Genomic DNA, 17,147 nt, shown 5'->3' with positions numbered 1-17,147 from the left:
GTGTGTAGAAAAAAGAGAGTGAGTTTCTTGGATGGGTAAAGCCAAACTTTTGTTTTAACATGTGATTCAGGATCTACATCGACCTTTTCCATACATTTTTCCATATGATTATGTTCAATCATATGAATATAAGCTGTGCCTAACCAGCAGTGGACACATGGTTTTTGGCTGGCAGAGTATCACACTGCTCCACCCCTCAGGCCCTGTTGGCAGTGGGTGGCAGGAGTCCAGGGGAAGGTTGCATGTAGAGAAGGCAGATGGCCGGCTGCTGAGGGGCTACACGATTTACTCTCCATCTAAAAGTCTATACCTGACCGAACCGGCAGCCTGGTTCAGCCCACAGTGAGACGTTTAGAGTCCAACTTTAGATATACTGAAGCTTTACACAGTTAGCAGAGACAATAACAGGGCACACACACACACACACACACACACACACACACACACACATACATAAAGGAAAAATTTCCACAATCAAACAAACGTCTTCATATGTATAATATCATGAATGACCTCATGGAGGATGATTACTCTTTCTTTAATTATGAACATATTTTTATTTTTGTCTTTTTTTCTGCCTTGTAAGTGTGTGTATGTGTGTGTGTATGTGTGTGTGTGTGTGTGTGTGTGTTCTCATGATCTGGTATGTTTTTTTTTAAAAAACGGTTGAAAGTGCTTCTTTGGTAGATTTTTTTCAGTATATTTAATTAACTTTACGGGGGGGATTTTATATTTATAAATATTCGTCCATAGTTTGTGATGAGCTGAGCTGAATGAAACAGTGGGGCAGAACTTGGACGACATGTTCTTGAACTTGAACTTGACCTCGGCCTCGGACTTGAACGGTGAATTCATTATTAAATGAAATTGTATATTAAACCAGCGTTTCCTTCATAATGTGCTTTCAAAAGCGAATAGGTTCAAAAAGTAGACGAGGAAAAGAATTCGACATGAAAACACCTCATAAGTTTTTGTTGCTTTTATTAGCACTCACACTGTTTCAAAAACGACAGCTCTTAAGAGTTTCATAAGAACTAAATAAATTATTTTTAATGTGATTGAGGTTTGTACAAAAGCTCATTTTTTGTTTGTCTTTCGCACAAAAGGTTATTTTTTAATGTGCTTTGTAAAACTAGTTTTCCATTTAGACATATCTGAGATTTAATTTAAAATAAATTCTAGTTCATGTGAACATTTTAAAAAACACAGAATATTTAAATCCCATCAGGTTTCTTTTAAGACTGAACTCTTCAGGACTTATAACAGTTGTGTCATAAACTTTAGAGAGAGAGAAAAAGTGTTGTTAATAAAGATTGTGGAGTGTATCGGGTTATATACCAGAGAACTCAACACTAAATATAAATACAGTTTATGATGAGATGAATTTATATTTTTATAAACAGATCATCTTGGTGAGGCCACAGAAAACAATGAAAATGCTCTGGGTGTTCGTGTGTGTGAGTGAAAGAAGATGTGTGTGTGTGTGTGTGTGTGTGTGTGTGTGTGTGAGTGAAAGAAGATGTGTGTGTGTGTGTGTGTGTGTGTGTGTGTGTGTGTGTGTGTGTGTGTGTGTGTGTGTGTGTAAGAAGATGCATGTGTGTGTTTCATTAACTTGCTAGCTGGATTATTCACACTGAAAATTTTTATTCCAAAAAATTCTAAATATTGGCATTATTTCTATTTTTGCTTTTTTTCGTATTTGAATACAAAATGCACTAACGATGTGGTTATTATTATTTATCATTTGATGCGATGTCACACTCTTTATTGCATTTATTTTCAAATATTTCAATCTACAATTCACAGCGTTTATTTTTACCTCATAATTAACTCTTCATACTTTAGACTCATGTTAAAAAAAAAGCACACCCGAGCACCACTGCTGGACTTCTTTAAGTTTAAAGGAGCAAATTTGTTCTAAAAATAGAAGGAAAAAAAAAACTTAAATCACAGAACATATGAGACAATTTCAAACTAAAGGAGTGAAATTGTTGATTCATCGTTTGATCTAAACTGCAATAAAAAGGGATTATTTTTGCTTTCTAGAAATCCCTCCCCCTTCCCCCCGCCTCTAGATTAAAATGGTCATGTGTGGTGTATGAGCTCTGCATAGACTGCTGTATGTCTGCAGATCTGAGTAATTCTGCCAGATACTTTTGAAGTGTGAGTGTGTGGTTTAGGTCATGTGCCAGTGCTCAGTGTATTCTTACCAGTGCAGTGAGTCACCCACCAGTACAACACAGCCATAAGCCACCAATACACTGCTTCATTTGTTAAGTGGATAAATCAGTATTTAAGATTATGTGATTTTCTTTCATTTATGAGCGCGCTGTGATGTTGTGAATTCCGTCCAATTTCCTCCTGGCTAATATGAAATCCAGATTGGACTGGTGAATGGGGGCCAAGTGAGCACTCGCTGTAAATATAGTTTGTCTGCCATAGAAACCCAGCCTCTTTTATTTCTCCTGCTAAAAACCGTCCCAGTGTGCTGTTTTAGGGACAATAAATGATCCAGCATGTCACGCTCAGGGTTTTGATTGACATACAGTCCTGACTGTGCTGCATGTTCTACAAATGCATGCGTGTAGTCCTGCAGGAGGATTTAGTGCTGCGTCCAATCTACTAGCTTTTCATTTTCTGTATATTTAATACCTGACGCTTATGTATTATTATTATTTTAATTTTGATAAATTGGATTTTAAAGTCAAAGTAATCCGTTTTTTGGGTTGTTTTTTTTTTTTTTGCCTGAACATGTGACACAAGTATTGCTGCTCAAGACCAAAAGATCAGAAATGTAGACATTTAAAGATGGAACTTTAAGCTTTTATCAGAAACAGACACATCACCCAATCCATGTTTCTTTAGAATTCAATGAAGAGCACACTTAATGCATCACCTTGGAAACGTAAAAAAAATCATTTTATTTCCATGATATTGTTTAGGTAGTAATTATGTTTGCACGTATAAAACGAGCATTTTGTAGTTCCTGCTCAGATTCTTCTAATTAAATGAATTAAACACTCATTTCCTTTATGTCAACCACCAAAAGAAAATCTGCAGTGATATAACGCATGTGGAGGATAAGTTAATAGGGTATAAATATGCTTATTTTACAGTTCCTCCTCAGGTAAAAGTCGTTAATATTTACTCATCAACAGTGGTGGAACGTAGCATGCAGCAGGTTAACATGAGCAGGTCATCACCGCTTGTGGAAATGGATCAGGATTGAAATGTCCCACTTTGTAAGCCTGGCACATGTAAAAGGTGCAGTCCACTTTGCAAAAAAAAAAAAAAATCCCCTGTGGGGAAAATTGTGTATATCTCACAGAAGCAAAGTCTCATCTGCTTTAAGCTTTAATTCATCAGTCTTCAGTGAGCAGGATTAAGCTGTTCAAAACCCATTCGAGGTGAACTGCAGTCCGGCTGGTACGGGTCTCTGTGGTAGGATCTCCCCAGGCCCCCTTTTTTGCCCTCCTGTTCTGTGAGTGTGGGAGAGCAGATGAGTGGATCCACAGTGGCCACTACAGGCCGTGTTGCTCTCATACAGGGTCAGCTCGTCAGTACAGTACAGTAGGAAGTAGGCCAGGCCTGAAAACAGAGGAGAGAGGCTGGACAAAAAACACACACACACACATACATACACACACACACACACACACACAGCAAAGCCCCTGAACCTGCTTTCCCTCACTTCTCTGTCCATACATAGAAGCCATTATTCCTTCATCCCGTCTACTGCTGAGAATCGGGGGGCCATTTTATTCTCCCCGTATTAATCAGGACGTCAGCTGGGAGTGTCACATGCGATCTATCCTCAAAACCACAGCGACTCCACAGAGACGCTGAGCACAGTTCGTAATGACATAATATTGGACCAGGGGAGAGTTTCAAAAGGATGACAGATGATGCAGATTTTCCTTCCTCTTTGACGTCCTGGATCAAAACCTGCAGCTATCACCTGGTTGCAGTGCATTATGGGCCCTTTGGCCGAGGTCATGGTGTACTTTTTTAGAGTTTATTTACCCGAGTCCTATGGTCCTTCATGTTTACCGTGCAACAATTCTATTACAAAATACTATTTAAATAAACATTTTCTGAAGTTTCTTCCAAGCAACCAAATCTTTCAAAATCATTTTGAAGTTTTCTTTGCTTCTAAACACTCGGCGTGTTCAGTGTGTTGTAGAGACTCGGTTTTTATGCTCCGCAGTATCCCTGCGTGAGTGTCTCTCTCTGCACACATCATCCACATAGATACTTGTTTTATGTACCTGCCAGGCAAAGCGATATTCCAGATAACGCCGAGGAGCTGCGCCCACTCAACTTTTCTTTTCCAGTGCTCATATATTTCTCTTCAGCTTTTTTGGCCTCTGCTGTCGCCAAGGCAATTTTAGTCATAGAAAAAAAAGAAGAAGAAAAAAACTGCACGATCAGCAGGATTGTTCCACTCGGAGTCGGAGTTGGGAGTGTTGAAAAGGCCTCGCCTGCAACCCTTCGTCTATCAAAATACTGTAAATCCTAACCCCCGCCTCTCATCTCGTTCTCACTGTTTATCTGCGCAGAACGGAGTTATATTGGCTACATTCAGTGATTCGCTGGCTCAGATGTGTCTTTGGGTTTCCTATTTCTGTACGGAAAAATTAAATATCCTGTGTGGTTTTTGATATATCATCACCTATGTTTTTCTTTGACTGATTTGACTGCAGTTTCTACAACTGTAGCTCTCACTTTCAGTGTACTTCAGTCATATATTCAGGGCCCTCCTGTTTACACTGTTACGTGATAGCATGCCATGATTTATCACCAAAGACAACGCGTCCAAATTTCAGCTTGAATAATCCAAAGAAAACATTTTGTAATACTGTTGTACTTTTAATGTATGCGTGTTGAAAGTGACATGCAGAACTCCACTTGCAGCTTTTCCGTCGTGGTTGCTCACTGAAATACTTGATACTATCCCCTCTGCACATACTCGCCCAGGCGTCATGAGTCATCAACATGCATACACACACAAACAACACACACACACACACACCCACACACAGAGTGCAGCGAGTGCACAGCTCGGACATGAATCTCCCTCCACGGGCTGGAGGAGTTGGGTTACTCATGAGCCCGTAAACATGTGCTGGCTGCGCTCCAAGGCTCTGCACTGCAATTACAAACGTTAGAAAACAGTATATAAAAGACCCTTCCCCGCCAAGGCAGTGTCCTGCACTGCAATTAGCGTCCTTGTACGGAATTATCACCCTTCATCAGCCGTCGCCATACTGAGCGGAGGCCTGTAATTGGCTGTGTCCTCCCTTGGTCTGCAGAAGGACAAAAAAAAACATTTTCTCTTATCGCCTTTCTGTATTTTTCAGCTTCCTTAGATTTCATTTGCTGCGTTTGATTTCCTTTTCATTTCACCTCAATACAGCGATCCGTGCCTCGCACGCCCACATGTGCGCAGAACGTCACGGGCAGGTGTCAAAAGCAGCCTCGAACATTAACGCAGCGCAGTCTGTACATGTGTGAATGCGAACATACTGTGCCGCATGATCAGGAAAAAAACAAAAAAATGTTTAAAAAAAAAAAACCGCTTATGACGCTCACAAGTACACGCATATGCACCACGTTGCCCACGCACATGACACCCGCCGTTCGGCATGCCGGAGTGTTTTTTTTTTTTGCACGTTATGCAGCGAGTGGGTGCGAAGGCCAAGGCCTCGTGTGTTGGTGTTGGGTGAGCATGTGGCAGAGTGAGTTGGCTGCTGTACAGGTCGGTAAAGAGAGGGTGCGGCATGTTACATGTTGCACTAATGAGTTTCCGTGGCCAGGCGAGACCGTGGGGTGAGCTTATTAGTAAACAGGCAACAGAGATGAGACGCTGCAGCCCTCTGCTGCTGCTGCTGGCTCTGCAGATGATCACCCTCTCTGTTTCTGCTTCTCTCTATTGTTGTCTGTTACTTTCCCTGTGAATGTCTCAGTTCTCACTCTCTGTCTCTCTCTCTCTCGCTCTCTCTCTCTCTCTCGTAGGCAGTGAGATGGGTTTGACTTCGGCCACAGGGACAAACAATTCGACCAACAAGTGAAATCACAGACAGACAGATTGGCTGATGATAACAGCTGCATTGTAAGTACCATAATGTATCATACATTTAATGTGCTGTTATTTAACGATGTTTTGTAGTGTGGTTTCATTTAATGAGATGAAATCTGTAATTAGACATCTGTAATACACATTCTGTTTAACGGCTCCATCTACACGTATTTCTTCCTCTCGCTGACACTTAATCCAATGTGAGCCTGCAGTGGATTAAACCATAATGGCTGTGTGTTGTGTCTTTATCCCATTTGAAAGGCCAAGTGGTCAAAATGGCCTGTTAGTGCAAAAAACAAAACAATAAAGGATCCTTAGAGAATAACGGGTGAAATCTTAATTGTGGTGTCCCCCCCACCCCCCACGCCAAGTGGAGTCTTGACTTCTCCATGCTGGGGTTCTGTATCTGTGAGAAAATGGCTTCCACTCTCTCTGCCTCCCAGCTCCAGGCTCCCCCGCCGCCATTTTGTGAATCACTGCCAAAGTAGTCAGGTAGCGAAATGAGAGGGACAGAGTAAAGTGGGAGAGGAGAAGAGGGAGCGACTGGGTGCTGGAGAAAAATGAAAAGGGAAACGGAGACACACGATACTGATGATAGAAAACTTCATATTTCAGACTTTGTCGCAGACCGACCGCATCCTCCTCTCCGGATCGTTCCCTGCTCTTCTTCTCAGAGGTTCTGACCCTGGGTGGACGCCATAAACGGTTTCTTTTTTTTTTAATTCATCGGGGCCAATATGCTCGCAGGGCCCGCAGCTGCATGACCCCCTTCTACCCTCCCTCCCTCTCTCTCTCCTCCACACCACTCACAGTCTCTCTCTCCCCCCCCCCCCCTCCCAATTGCAACCCAACCTGCCCACTTATAGCACTCCAGAGCCAGAGTAACACGGGTAAAGCTTCAACATCTGCTCATGTACCTGTCTCCACCCTAACCACAGCACTCTGTTAGCTGTAGCCTGAGCCCCAACTGTGCGTGAATCATATGCACTTAGTAACCCCGGGCCCCACCCTACAACCTCCAGCTACTGTAGCGAGCCGCCTGCTGCCGCTCTGGAATCCAGGCATTTGATTACATGTGCAGATGTTATTAAAATCCTGCTCTCATCTGATCTCAAGACCACAGATATTAAATCCAGCCTCTGGTACTGTAGGTGTCTGCTTCTGCTGCTTTTTACTCTTGATCAGCCTGTTGCTTAACTGATCTAAAGTCACAAAAAAATCCTCCATGGGCATTTTGGCATACAAACTCAAATAGAAGTCAGGGAAAAGAGGACTATTGTTTTTCATTAGTGTGGCATTCACTTCATTCACTCATTAAAAATGATGTTTTATTGAAACTTCTGGAGTTTAACAACCCAATATGTATCTGTTCCACAGTGACTTTCTTTGTTTTAAAACTCAGGGAGAGAGAGAGAGAGAGAGAGTAGGGAATGACCCGGGCCGCCCGCTTGGAGGACTAAAGCCTCCGTACATTGGGTGGGCGTGGGCGCACTAACCACTACGCTACCTGCACCCCGCACGGTGACTTTCTGCCATTATCCAGCACATTTACAGTTCATGGAAAAAGGCTTTTAAGAATACTTCTGAACACTGAATTGTGTATAAATGATATGGTTATTTCATGATATGCTCATAATTATATAACTGCACGGTTGTAATTATATGCTTGACTTGTTTTTTTTCGACACTTACATCTTAAATGTACAGAAAACTGCCAAAACGTTCAGAGGGACCAAAACGTTGTGATTTTTCTAATAAATTGGTGATACGCATACTACAGGATTTTTTTTTATTTTCAAGCAAAATAGCTTGTCGCCCTACGCACCTACTTCATGAGATAGTTGGATGTATGAACACCTCCTTAAAAAGCAAAAATATTGTACAAACGATATTATAAAGAAAAAGAAATACAAGTTGTTAAAGAGCTGACCTTTAAAGAGTTGTACTTTAATTTAAATGTCATTTGACAAACAGTTCCATTTCAATGCAAACATTATATCAGAATAAATCCATCTGCCCAGATTACTTTACACAACTTTACATTCTAATCGTCCTACATTCCTCTATTTGCTTATTTATGATGCACTGATTTCTGCACTTGTTGACCCACAAAGCCACCAAACCATCGGCCTGTCAGGGTTCCATAAATGAGTTTTGACGCATGTATGTTTTTACCTTCTTAATTAATATAGATCAATGACGGAGATCAAAAGAGCAGCACATGAGTGCATATCTTAGTGTGAGGCAGACATATTGGAAAACAGCACATATGTAACTGTTTGAGATTCTAGGTGCAAAATATAGCAGAGGTCCTCCCAGCAGGCAGACCTGGCCTATTTAGGCCTGTCACAGTCAAACTGTCATTGAGACGGGCAGACAGACAGTCAATGGCTTCACTTACAGTCCAGAATTCACGCTCTCCCCTTTGGCACCCCGCTCCTGAATCTGGCCATGTGTTTGCACACGGGGCAGAGCAGCCTCCATATTGTGTTTGTGGAATGAATTATGAATGCTATTGCATAACCGTAACTTGTTTCTGGGGCATATCTCTTCAGCATCTACCCAGAGACCGGAGCATGAATACATTTCCCCGGCTTAGACCCCTTGGAGGTGATACTGTGAGGCTGGCCTGTCTGCGTTTGTTTATGGTTATAAAGAGCAGATGGCCCTGCAACATGGTCACATATCACACACTGGCTGCCTCGCTGGCACTGCCACACATCCATGCTTATAGACAGAAATGTAGTGATATTTAAAAGGGGATTCAGATCCACAGAAACTGAACCTATAATTAATCTATTTATTACATAAGGAGAAGTATTGAATGTCTTTACCAGAGTACATTACTGTATATTCCTCATGTTGTTCTGGCTGTAGTCCTGGAACTATAAGCGCTGGCAGTAATAACCGCTGCTAACTTTGCTTTAATGCTAACTTTGCAGTATTTACAGCCCTAGCTGTCAGCTGTAACTGCTAACCACTGTAGAGAGGCGGACTACAGGCAGCTGTAGCCTGGGGGAAACATGCTCTTCAAGGTCTCAAACTGTACAGATCCCTGTCTGCCTGCTCTGGTCCTCTGTCCGTCAGCTGAAGTTCATATCCAGGCAGAAAGGTATTTGTCCCACCCTCTAAATATAGCTGTGCGACAGATGCAGCTCGATGGGGCACTGCCCAAGCTGAAAGGGGCCCTGCAGGCAGGCTTTAGCAGAGCTGGGCATGCAGACGTGTCAGGACTATGGACTTCTCTTAATAGATGGGGGCCCTACAGGTCACCAGCAGCCACATGGCAATGCACATCTAAGCAGCTTCTCTTAGCTGGAGGACACAAAGAAAGAAAAAACTCAATCGCTACATGTGCAAAATGTTCACAATATTTGATGCATAGTGCATTGAGGGAAAATATCACAATACACTCAGATGAAAAAAAGTTAAAATGTGAAGACTTGTTCAAAAAAACATTTTGTATAGATTTCCTTAAAACAAAGAAATTATAACTTTTTACTGCAAGAAAACGATTAACTTAGTTTACTACTTAGTAGTTTGAGCTTGCTAATGTTTCCTTGAAGTAATGAACATAAAACATCTATTTGATCACTTCTCTTTTTTTTAGGCTGTGAACCTTATAACCCTAAAGTCAAGCAGCAGCCACGGGCTGTAGGCTGGTTCCACTAAATACATCTGATCAAGACACAGATTAGTTTTTCCTGCCTCTAGTTAAAACTTAAAATGCCATTCAGACATGTGCAAAGATCTGCTGATAAAGAAGAAGGCCTCAGTGTACAACTTTCAATAATGTTAATGTGCAAAGCAAAGAAAAACAAAACTACAATTGAAACTCCCATATGGTTAATTTGGGGACCTCAGTTTAATCATCAGTTTAAAGGGAAATTCTACAATTTTCAAACTTATCTCTGTCTACCCGAGTTATTAATATAGTGTGATTAATTGCATTGCGATGATCTCAGTGCCTTTTGGGCATTTCCAGCCATTAACGGAAACAGTGATCTGAACTGTGAGATGAATTATGTTTAAAGGTGTCTTGCAAAAAGTAGTTCCTGGGTAAAACTTTCTATAGGCCTGCGCCCTTCTGTGCGCCCTGCTGTGCATCCCACAGTGTTACCATGCAAGTGTATGTTTCTCTATGCACATGTGACTGTATACTATGTGTGTGAGAGATGAGAAGCAGCTGGTAAGGTTGGCCTGAGTGGTCTGGGCGACCCCTGCTGCATTCCCTGTCATTACAATGATTGGGGTCATTTTTTTTTTTTTTACCTCTAAGGATGGGGCCAGTCGGGGAGTGGGGGGGGGGGGCAACAGGCTCAGCTCATTCTGCCTAATCCAGCCGGCTTCACCTGGCATGTTTATGGTTCTGCAGGGGGATGAATGGGGGTTGGGGGGGGGGTCAGTGGGGCCTGTTCATCTCATAGGCAGACAGGCAGAAGCACATTTTATGCACGTAGGCGATAGTACATACACACTCCATCATGCATGAATCATTTTGTACACATACACAAATGTATACAGTATGCATGCACTACCTGTGGCGCCGCATGCTTTGGCCCATATAGGTATATTCTGTACTTACATTCAAACACTCTTCTGCACGAGGTCTGCGAGCTCGGTATCTGCCTCCTGCAGAGGTGACGGCGAGGTCAGCCTGTCTGACTTTGAGCAGAATCCCCCAGCGGCTTGCCCCAGCCGTCCCCCCTGGCATGTGTAACAGGACCTGCCCATGCTGCACCCCCCCCCCCCACCTCCCCCCATCCCTCTGCTCCTGTACACTCCCCCCCTTTTCTCTCGCCGCCGCCTCTCCCCTGGCCCTGGTATAAATAGATGGGTCATGCCTGCTGTGTTGCTGTCAGGGGGGCACAGAAGCCATGCTTCTCTTTATAAATGCTTCACCATGTCTATCTGGATTCCTTCTGTCTGCACCCAGACAACACTGTACTTATAGCAGGCAGATATGTAGAGGTATATAGACGAGGGAGGATAACACAGAACTGTCTATTTCTATAACTAAAGTCATAATATAAGTGAATCCACACATGGGATCCAACAGGAGGACAAATGAGAAGATACTGTGCATACAACTAAGCATGAATACTGATGTATTTATGTAGATTTATATAGCATCAACAGGTCTCAGCCAACAGAAAGACAAATTCATCAACTCTCCAGGTTAAGTGCTTTTATAAAGTGTGAGCGTAAGTGGGCACATCCTTTGCATTGGTACATACATTTTTCTTTATCAGTGCTGATTTTAAAACAGGGGGTTGGTACCAGTACCTTCCAGTCCATTCGGGAATATCAATGTGCGGTTCCATCAAGTGAACAAGAAACTTCACAAAACCTTTTGTAATATAGTCAAAAATGAACGGCCAATTTGGCAAAATTAGGAAACATATCAGAAACTGAATAAGTGAACCAACGTAAACATCTAAGTGGGCATTTGATGCAAACGTCCTGTTCTTGAAATTTTAAAATAGCCTGACCTGTGTTACAGCCACATGTCTGATTACAAAGGTTTGCACTGTAAATATAAAACCTTACATATTGGTTGGGTCATTAATTCGACCAGACAGTCAGTGGATGTGCTTAATTACTTTAGTTGTGAATAATGAGCTTTGTTTCATTTTCTGATGTTCTCATCCAGCCTTTTTTTAAAACATATTCATTGATATAGATATTAAATCTGTTCAACTCAAAACACCAAATATAAAAGTGTGATAGAAGTGTACTTCCGTTTTACAAGTTTATACTTCCTTCCGCTTCTATTTTGGCATGTAAATTGAGTTAACTAAAAGTTTCTTTTGCATTAGGTTTGTCACTATGCTTGCTTGTAGTTCTTTTTTCTTTTTTTTTTTCTTTCCTGCGTTCAAAGTACAAATCAAAAGACATTGGGGATGCATACTCTTTGAACAGTGCCTGCTTCTTTTTTCTCTGATATTTTCCGCTGCTCTGAGTGACCACAGACAACCACAATCCTAAAGATCCTGTTACAAGGTTACAGCACTCCACTCCATCTTACTATCAGTGAAAGTCAGCTTCAGTATTGATTGATGCCTCTGTAGCACTTAGGCTGAAGTGTGATTGAATTAAAGTGGCTCTTTAAGCAGTGTGTGCCTTCAAGCGTGAACGCTGTGTGAAAAAGTGATGTGGCAAATGAATTTCATGTTTTGCCTTCTCCCCCCCCCTCCCCCCCCATGAAGAGTATTTCTTCCATGTTTGTGTGTGAATGTGTGTGCATGTGGGCATGCCATTGAAACATATTCTTGTGTGTGTGCTTTTGTGTGTTGTGTATACATGTGTTTGTTTGTGCATGTCCTACTGTGTGAGTGTGACATTATGAGATGATGAGGTGCAGAAAGAAGGACTTTGCACCTCGAGACCTTCTGAACAGCTAATGGAGGTGCAAGGCTGAGCAGTGTATCAGTTACAGACGCTGTGCTTTCAAGTGTGTGCTGAGTCTGCACAATTGTAAGAAGGCTGAATTCTTTTAGACGGACGATCTGTTAGTAAATGAGGGTTTAAAATGGCATTGCATAACTGTCTAAAGAGGCCTTAACGTGCACAAGAGTTCATGTCTGTGTGGATGTGTTCGCTTGCGATGCATACAGTACTGCTTCTCTGCTGTACGTGTGTGTGGGCGTGTGTGTGTGGGCGTGTGTGTGTGTGTGGGTGTGTGTGTGTGTGTGGGTGTGAGTGTGAATACTTCCCTGTCACTGGATGATAGCAGTTGGCTTCACTTGAAAGCAATATCTGTCCTGGCCATGCAGTCTGCTGGTCAGGACCCCAGAGCCATCTACTATATTAGATTGAAGTATGTCCAGTCAGCAGCATGAGAGGACACTGCGCCTGACCTTACCTTATGAAGTCTGGAACCCACATTGCTGAGCTCTTGTGCAGGGCCGCTCAGCGGGAATAGAGACTGTGATGTGAACTGTGCAGAGCAGAAAGTCGTGTCCATGTAGTTACTGTACCTTATGAGCTAGTTATGAGCTCTTTTTCAGACATACACTGCTGAGAATTTCTGGACAGCCTGTCCCTGAAATGTTCCATGTTGTTATTCACACTTGTCCCTTACAGCGTGAAGAGGGGGCTGTTTTTAAGGTGTCAAAGATGGCGGAAAAAAAAGCGAAGTCCGACTACTATCGACTAAAGAGTGTAAAATAACACACGGGCTGACAAAACATAGTATGAAGCCGCTTTCATTATGTGCACAACAATCACACCAGTCGCTCCCCTGGTGACGTGAAATAAATGTCAACAACCCCACATGCTCACTCGCGGGGAAGTCTCCTGAATATTTCCTGCTGAGTTCACACATCAGCTCACCCAGGCGTCGCATGGACATTTTACTAGAGGGCTGGCGGGAGAAAGGTCCGGGTATAAAGTCGGGATGTAAAAAAACAGTTATCCAAAGCATTTTTCTCATTTGAAAATGCCATTAGTACGTTTGTTCTTGGCACTGATGAGCGTTAAATGAAAGCTATTAGAAAGTCATGGAGTCCCTGTACAGTTTGCACACCATGTGGTGCTTAGTGTTTCTTTCTCTACCTACAGTATGTGTATGCACGGGTATGTGGTTGCCTTACACCTTCTGTCCGTGTGTCTCTGTCTGCAGTGCCTGTATTTCTCCCTGTGTGTCTATTTACCAGTAAGGGTGTGTGTGTGCTTGGGCATACTTACAATCCACTCATCCACTGCTGTGGTGTAAGTACGGCAGTGTTGAATAATGCAAAGAGCCTCAGACTCACCGCTGAGTAGACACAATGGGGCCTCTCTGCTCAAGGCATACCATTCTGTACATGTGCTGTGCTGTGCTCTGCTGTACATTTGTGTCCTCACAGATGGAATAATATTACTGTAGAGCTACGTACGTGCGTGCTGCCAAAGATCACCCTGATATGACTTTGTGCTGAAGATTGTGAAACAGTTTAACATGCAGGATGGTGTGACACGAGTATGAGCTGAACAGAACTACTTCAAAGTGTAGTTAATACACATAACCACATGCATTGATTGTAAGCCAACCTGGGTTACATGTTTTCATCCAAGAATTAAAAAAAAAAAAATCTTACATGTATTTGTTTGTTTTTTGCAGACGTGACAGATTTTCCTTCTTGGAGATTTCCAGGCAAGGCCACCTGACGGGCATCTGAGACCCTAATGGAGGAAGGAAGGAAAATGATGTGTGTGCCCCCCCCTCCTCCTCCTTTGCTGTGTGTTTCAGAGCAGGTGAGAAACATTAACATCAGCAGCGGCTGCAGCACCTCTGCTCCACACATGGGGACCAGGATATGAGCTAGCTTTAGCTCGCTCTCCGTCAACACTCGGTCACTTACGTTAACACTCTCCTCTCCAACCCACGCAAACTGGACAGAAAAAGAAAGGAGAGCAGAGGGGAAGCTTGGGGGCGGGGGTATTTTCAATCTTTTTTTTTATTGTCAAAGTAATGCTTAGATGTAAGAAACAAAGTTGTATTCCACAAGCAGCTCCTCCACAGTGTACCACTGAAGAAATATTTATTTGATCCAATATTGTAATATTCATAACATTTTGAGAGGTCAAAAGAGTCAAAGTTACAAGCAAATATTGTACGTAATGGGGAAATAAATAAGTAATCATAATGAACTGGAAAACAGAATGAAGAGCAGAAAAAAAGTGATCCTTTTAATTCATGTTTGTCTGCTTTTGACAACCAATGCTGAATTGTAACAGCTTCATTTGCCATCGTCATATTGAGCCTATTTTAAACGGTATATAGCATACAAAACATTGCATTTTAATAGTTCTCAGAATTTGATTAGGATGTCACAGTACCCTTCATGTTATGTACAGCTCAGATTTGAATATGAAAATAGAATGGCTGTGACATTTGTTTGGGGCATATGCACCTTGGAATCAAGCAATCATTTGAAACCTCCCTCCTCAGCCTGAGCCATGAACCGGCTGACCTGGCTGTGTCATTGTGTTCAGAACACAAAATGTCCTGTCACACCGGTGTCCCAGAGGAGAGATTGGCATGTGTGTGTGTTTGTGTTTCTGAGAATCATAACCGCTGTTTTGTGTTCACTGAGGTGTGTCAAAGCGGATTACCTGCCAGAACGGGGACCAGAGACGACTTTGTTATTCAAACTGACTGTCCTTTGGGGTGAGGTAGTAGGTTGTATAGTTTTAGGGTCACACCCTTCCTGTCAGATAACTATACAACTTACTGTCTTTCCTGAAGTGGCTGTAATGTCTTCAGACGCCATTGTCAAAGCGTTTAGATCTGGATCAACTCTGGAATCTGTTTGTTTGTCTACAGACAGCTAAGAACTAGTCTGCAACATTTGACTGACGTAAGTATTTGCAATAAAAGACGACAGGCTCAATAGGTTCATCTTTTTTTTTCATGTTTTTTTTACGTTTTGATGATCTATTTCAAAGACAGGTACGTCTAAGAGAAATTAGTTCATCAGAAAGTTGCATGCAAACTCCTGCACATGGTCTAACCTGCCAAAATAAATGTATTGTACGGTTGTGGAAATGTTCGACTTTGATTCTGTTTGCCACCAAGTGTTGTTAAACGATACAATCTCTGTTGTTTTTATTGTCATTAGTATAAAAAGGGACCAAAGCTTTAAAAAAAAAAAAAAAGTAAAGATCTTCAGTCACAGAGCACCGTCTAAATACTTCTGCAATTTCTGTACCGAAGCGTTGCCAAAGTGTTTGCTCAATTTAGACTGTGCAGGAGTTTGCTTGCAGTTTTGTGTATTTGAAAAAAAAGACATTACCCAGTATTGAGTGTCGAGGGCTTCTATTTTTGTTGCCATGGTAACGAAAGAGGTATCTAAATAGTTTTTTTTTTTCTAGTATTATGTCTAAGGTTAAAATTCAGGTATTTTAACAACCCTTATTTATTGGCAAAGTTCCGATTCCAGTCACCTGTTTACCGTCATCAGGTAAACAGCTTGTCCTTTAACAGGAAGTGGCTACAAGCCTTCAACCAATCATCATCATCATATCAGGTCTAAGAAATAATAATGAAACAACAAACATGAGCTTCTTGACATATATGTAAGAGGTATTTTTAATCTGTCAGGAAGCGGATGCATGCCAATAAATGTAATTTACAGTTCTGACTGTAATGTCATCTGTCATTGGAAGTAAGAGATATTAAGAGTATTGATCTTTTGAAAGTGTAAAATGTATGACGACATGTTTATTTAGAATAAGAAAAATGAGAATGTGTTGGTATGTAACTACCAGAATTGGTGGACCAAAGTGCGTTGACCTATGGGTCCTTTCTGATGTTCGAACGGGGTGAGGTAGTAGGTTGTGTGGTTTCAGGGTAGTGATTTTGCCCAATCAGGAGATAACTATACAACCTACTGCCTTCCCTGAAGGGCAGCAATACATCAACAAACGGACAACAGGAAGCAGCATCATTCATAGAAAAGAAATCAACAAACCACGTCAACTTTCAGGACCAGGCTGCTTTTTGCTGCTTGAAATGTATTAAGATTTGTGGGGCTTCTATGCCTTTATGTGGATAGGACAGTGGAGAGAGATCATGTTGGAAAGCAGCTGAGGGTCAGAGTTGAACCTGAGCGACCTGCTTCGAGGACAACAACCTCTGTATGTGGTGTGCAATCTAACCGCTAGGCCAACAGGCACCCCACCAACTGAAGTGTAAAGAGCAGAGGATGAGCAGGTAAAGTCTTTTCAGTATCGTACTGATTGATTTGACTCTTTTGCTTTGAAATTAATAAAAATAAAAAAAATACAATGATGCATCAGTTTGTCTCTGGTGTTTTTTTTCATGCTCTTGAATGAATGTTCCTGTCAATTTAAATGTTTCAGTTTTTGCAACTGAGTGACTGCATGTACACAAAATACCACAAACATCCAAATTCCAGTAAATCTTCAGCTGGTATTGAACAGTTTATCCAGTCTACTAACCTAAAACAAACATCTCCTTGTCTGTTGAATGTTGGAGAAATTTGTGGTGAAACATGACTGAGAAACCCCCTGACGTGACTTCCTTCATCCTCTGCTTTGATCAGTCCTGCAGCACTGACAC

At 42.0% G+C, this 17,147-nt stretch overlaps 1 long non-coding RNA gene across 1 annotated transcript in view; it reads left to right on the top strand.

The window, feature by feature from the left end:
• Positions 1 to 16,884, top strand: part of LOC132972803 (uncharacterized) — a 19,854-nt gene extending 2,970 nt beyond the window's left edge. Inside the window, exons 2-3 of the long non-coding RNA XR_009672943.1 lie at positions 6,016 to 6,112; positions 14,184 to 16,884. This is a non-coding gene — a long non-coding RNA (uncharacterized LOC132972803). The remainder of the gene's footprint in view (positions 1 to 6,015; positions 6,113 to 14,183) is intronic.
• The last annotated feature ends 263 nt before the right edge of the window (positions 16,885 to 17,147 follow it).

The sequence above is a fragment of the Labrus mixtus genome, chromosome 4 (assembly GCF_963584025.1).
Source record: "Labrus mixtus chromosome 4, fLabMix1.1, whole genome shotgun sequence".
NCBI classification, from domain to species: Eukaryota; Metazoa; Chordata; class Actinopteri; order Labriformes; family Labridae; genus Labrus; species Labrus mixtus.
This window is presented reverse-complemented; position numbering and strand designations above follow the sequence as displayed.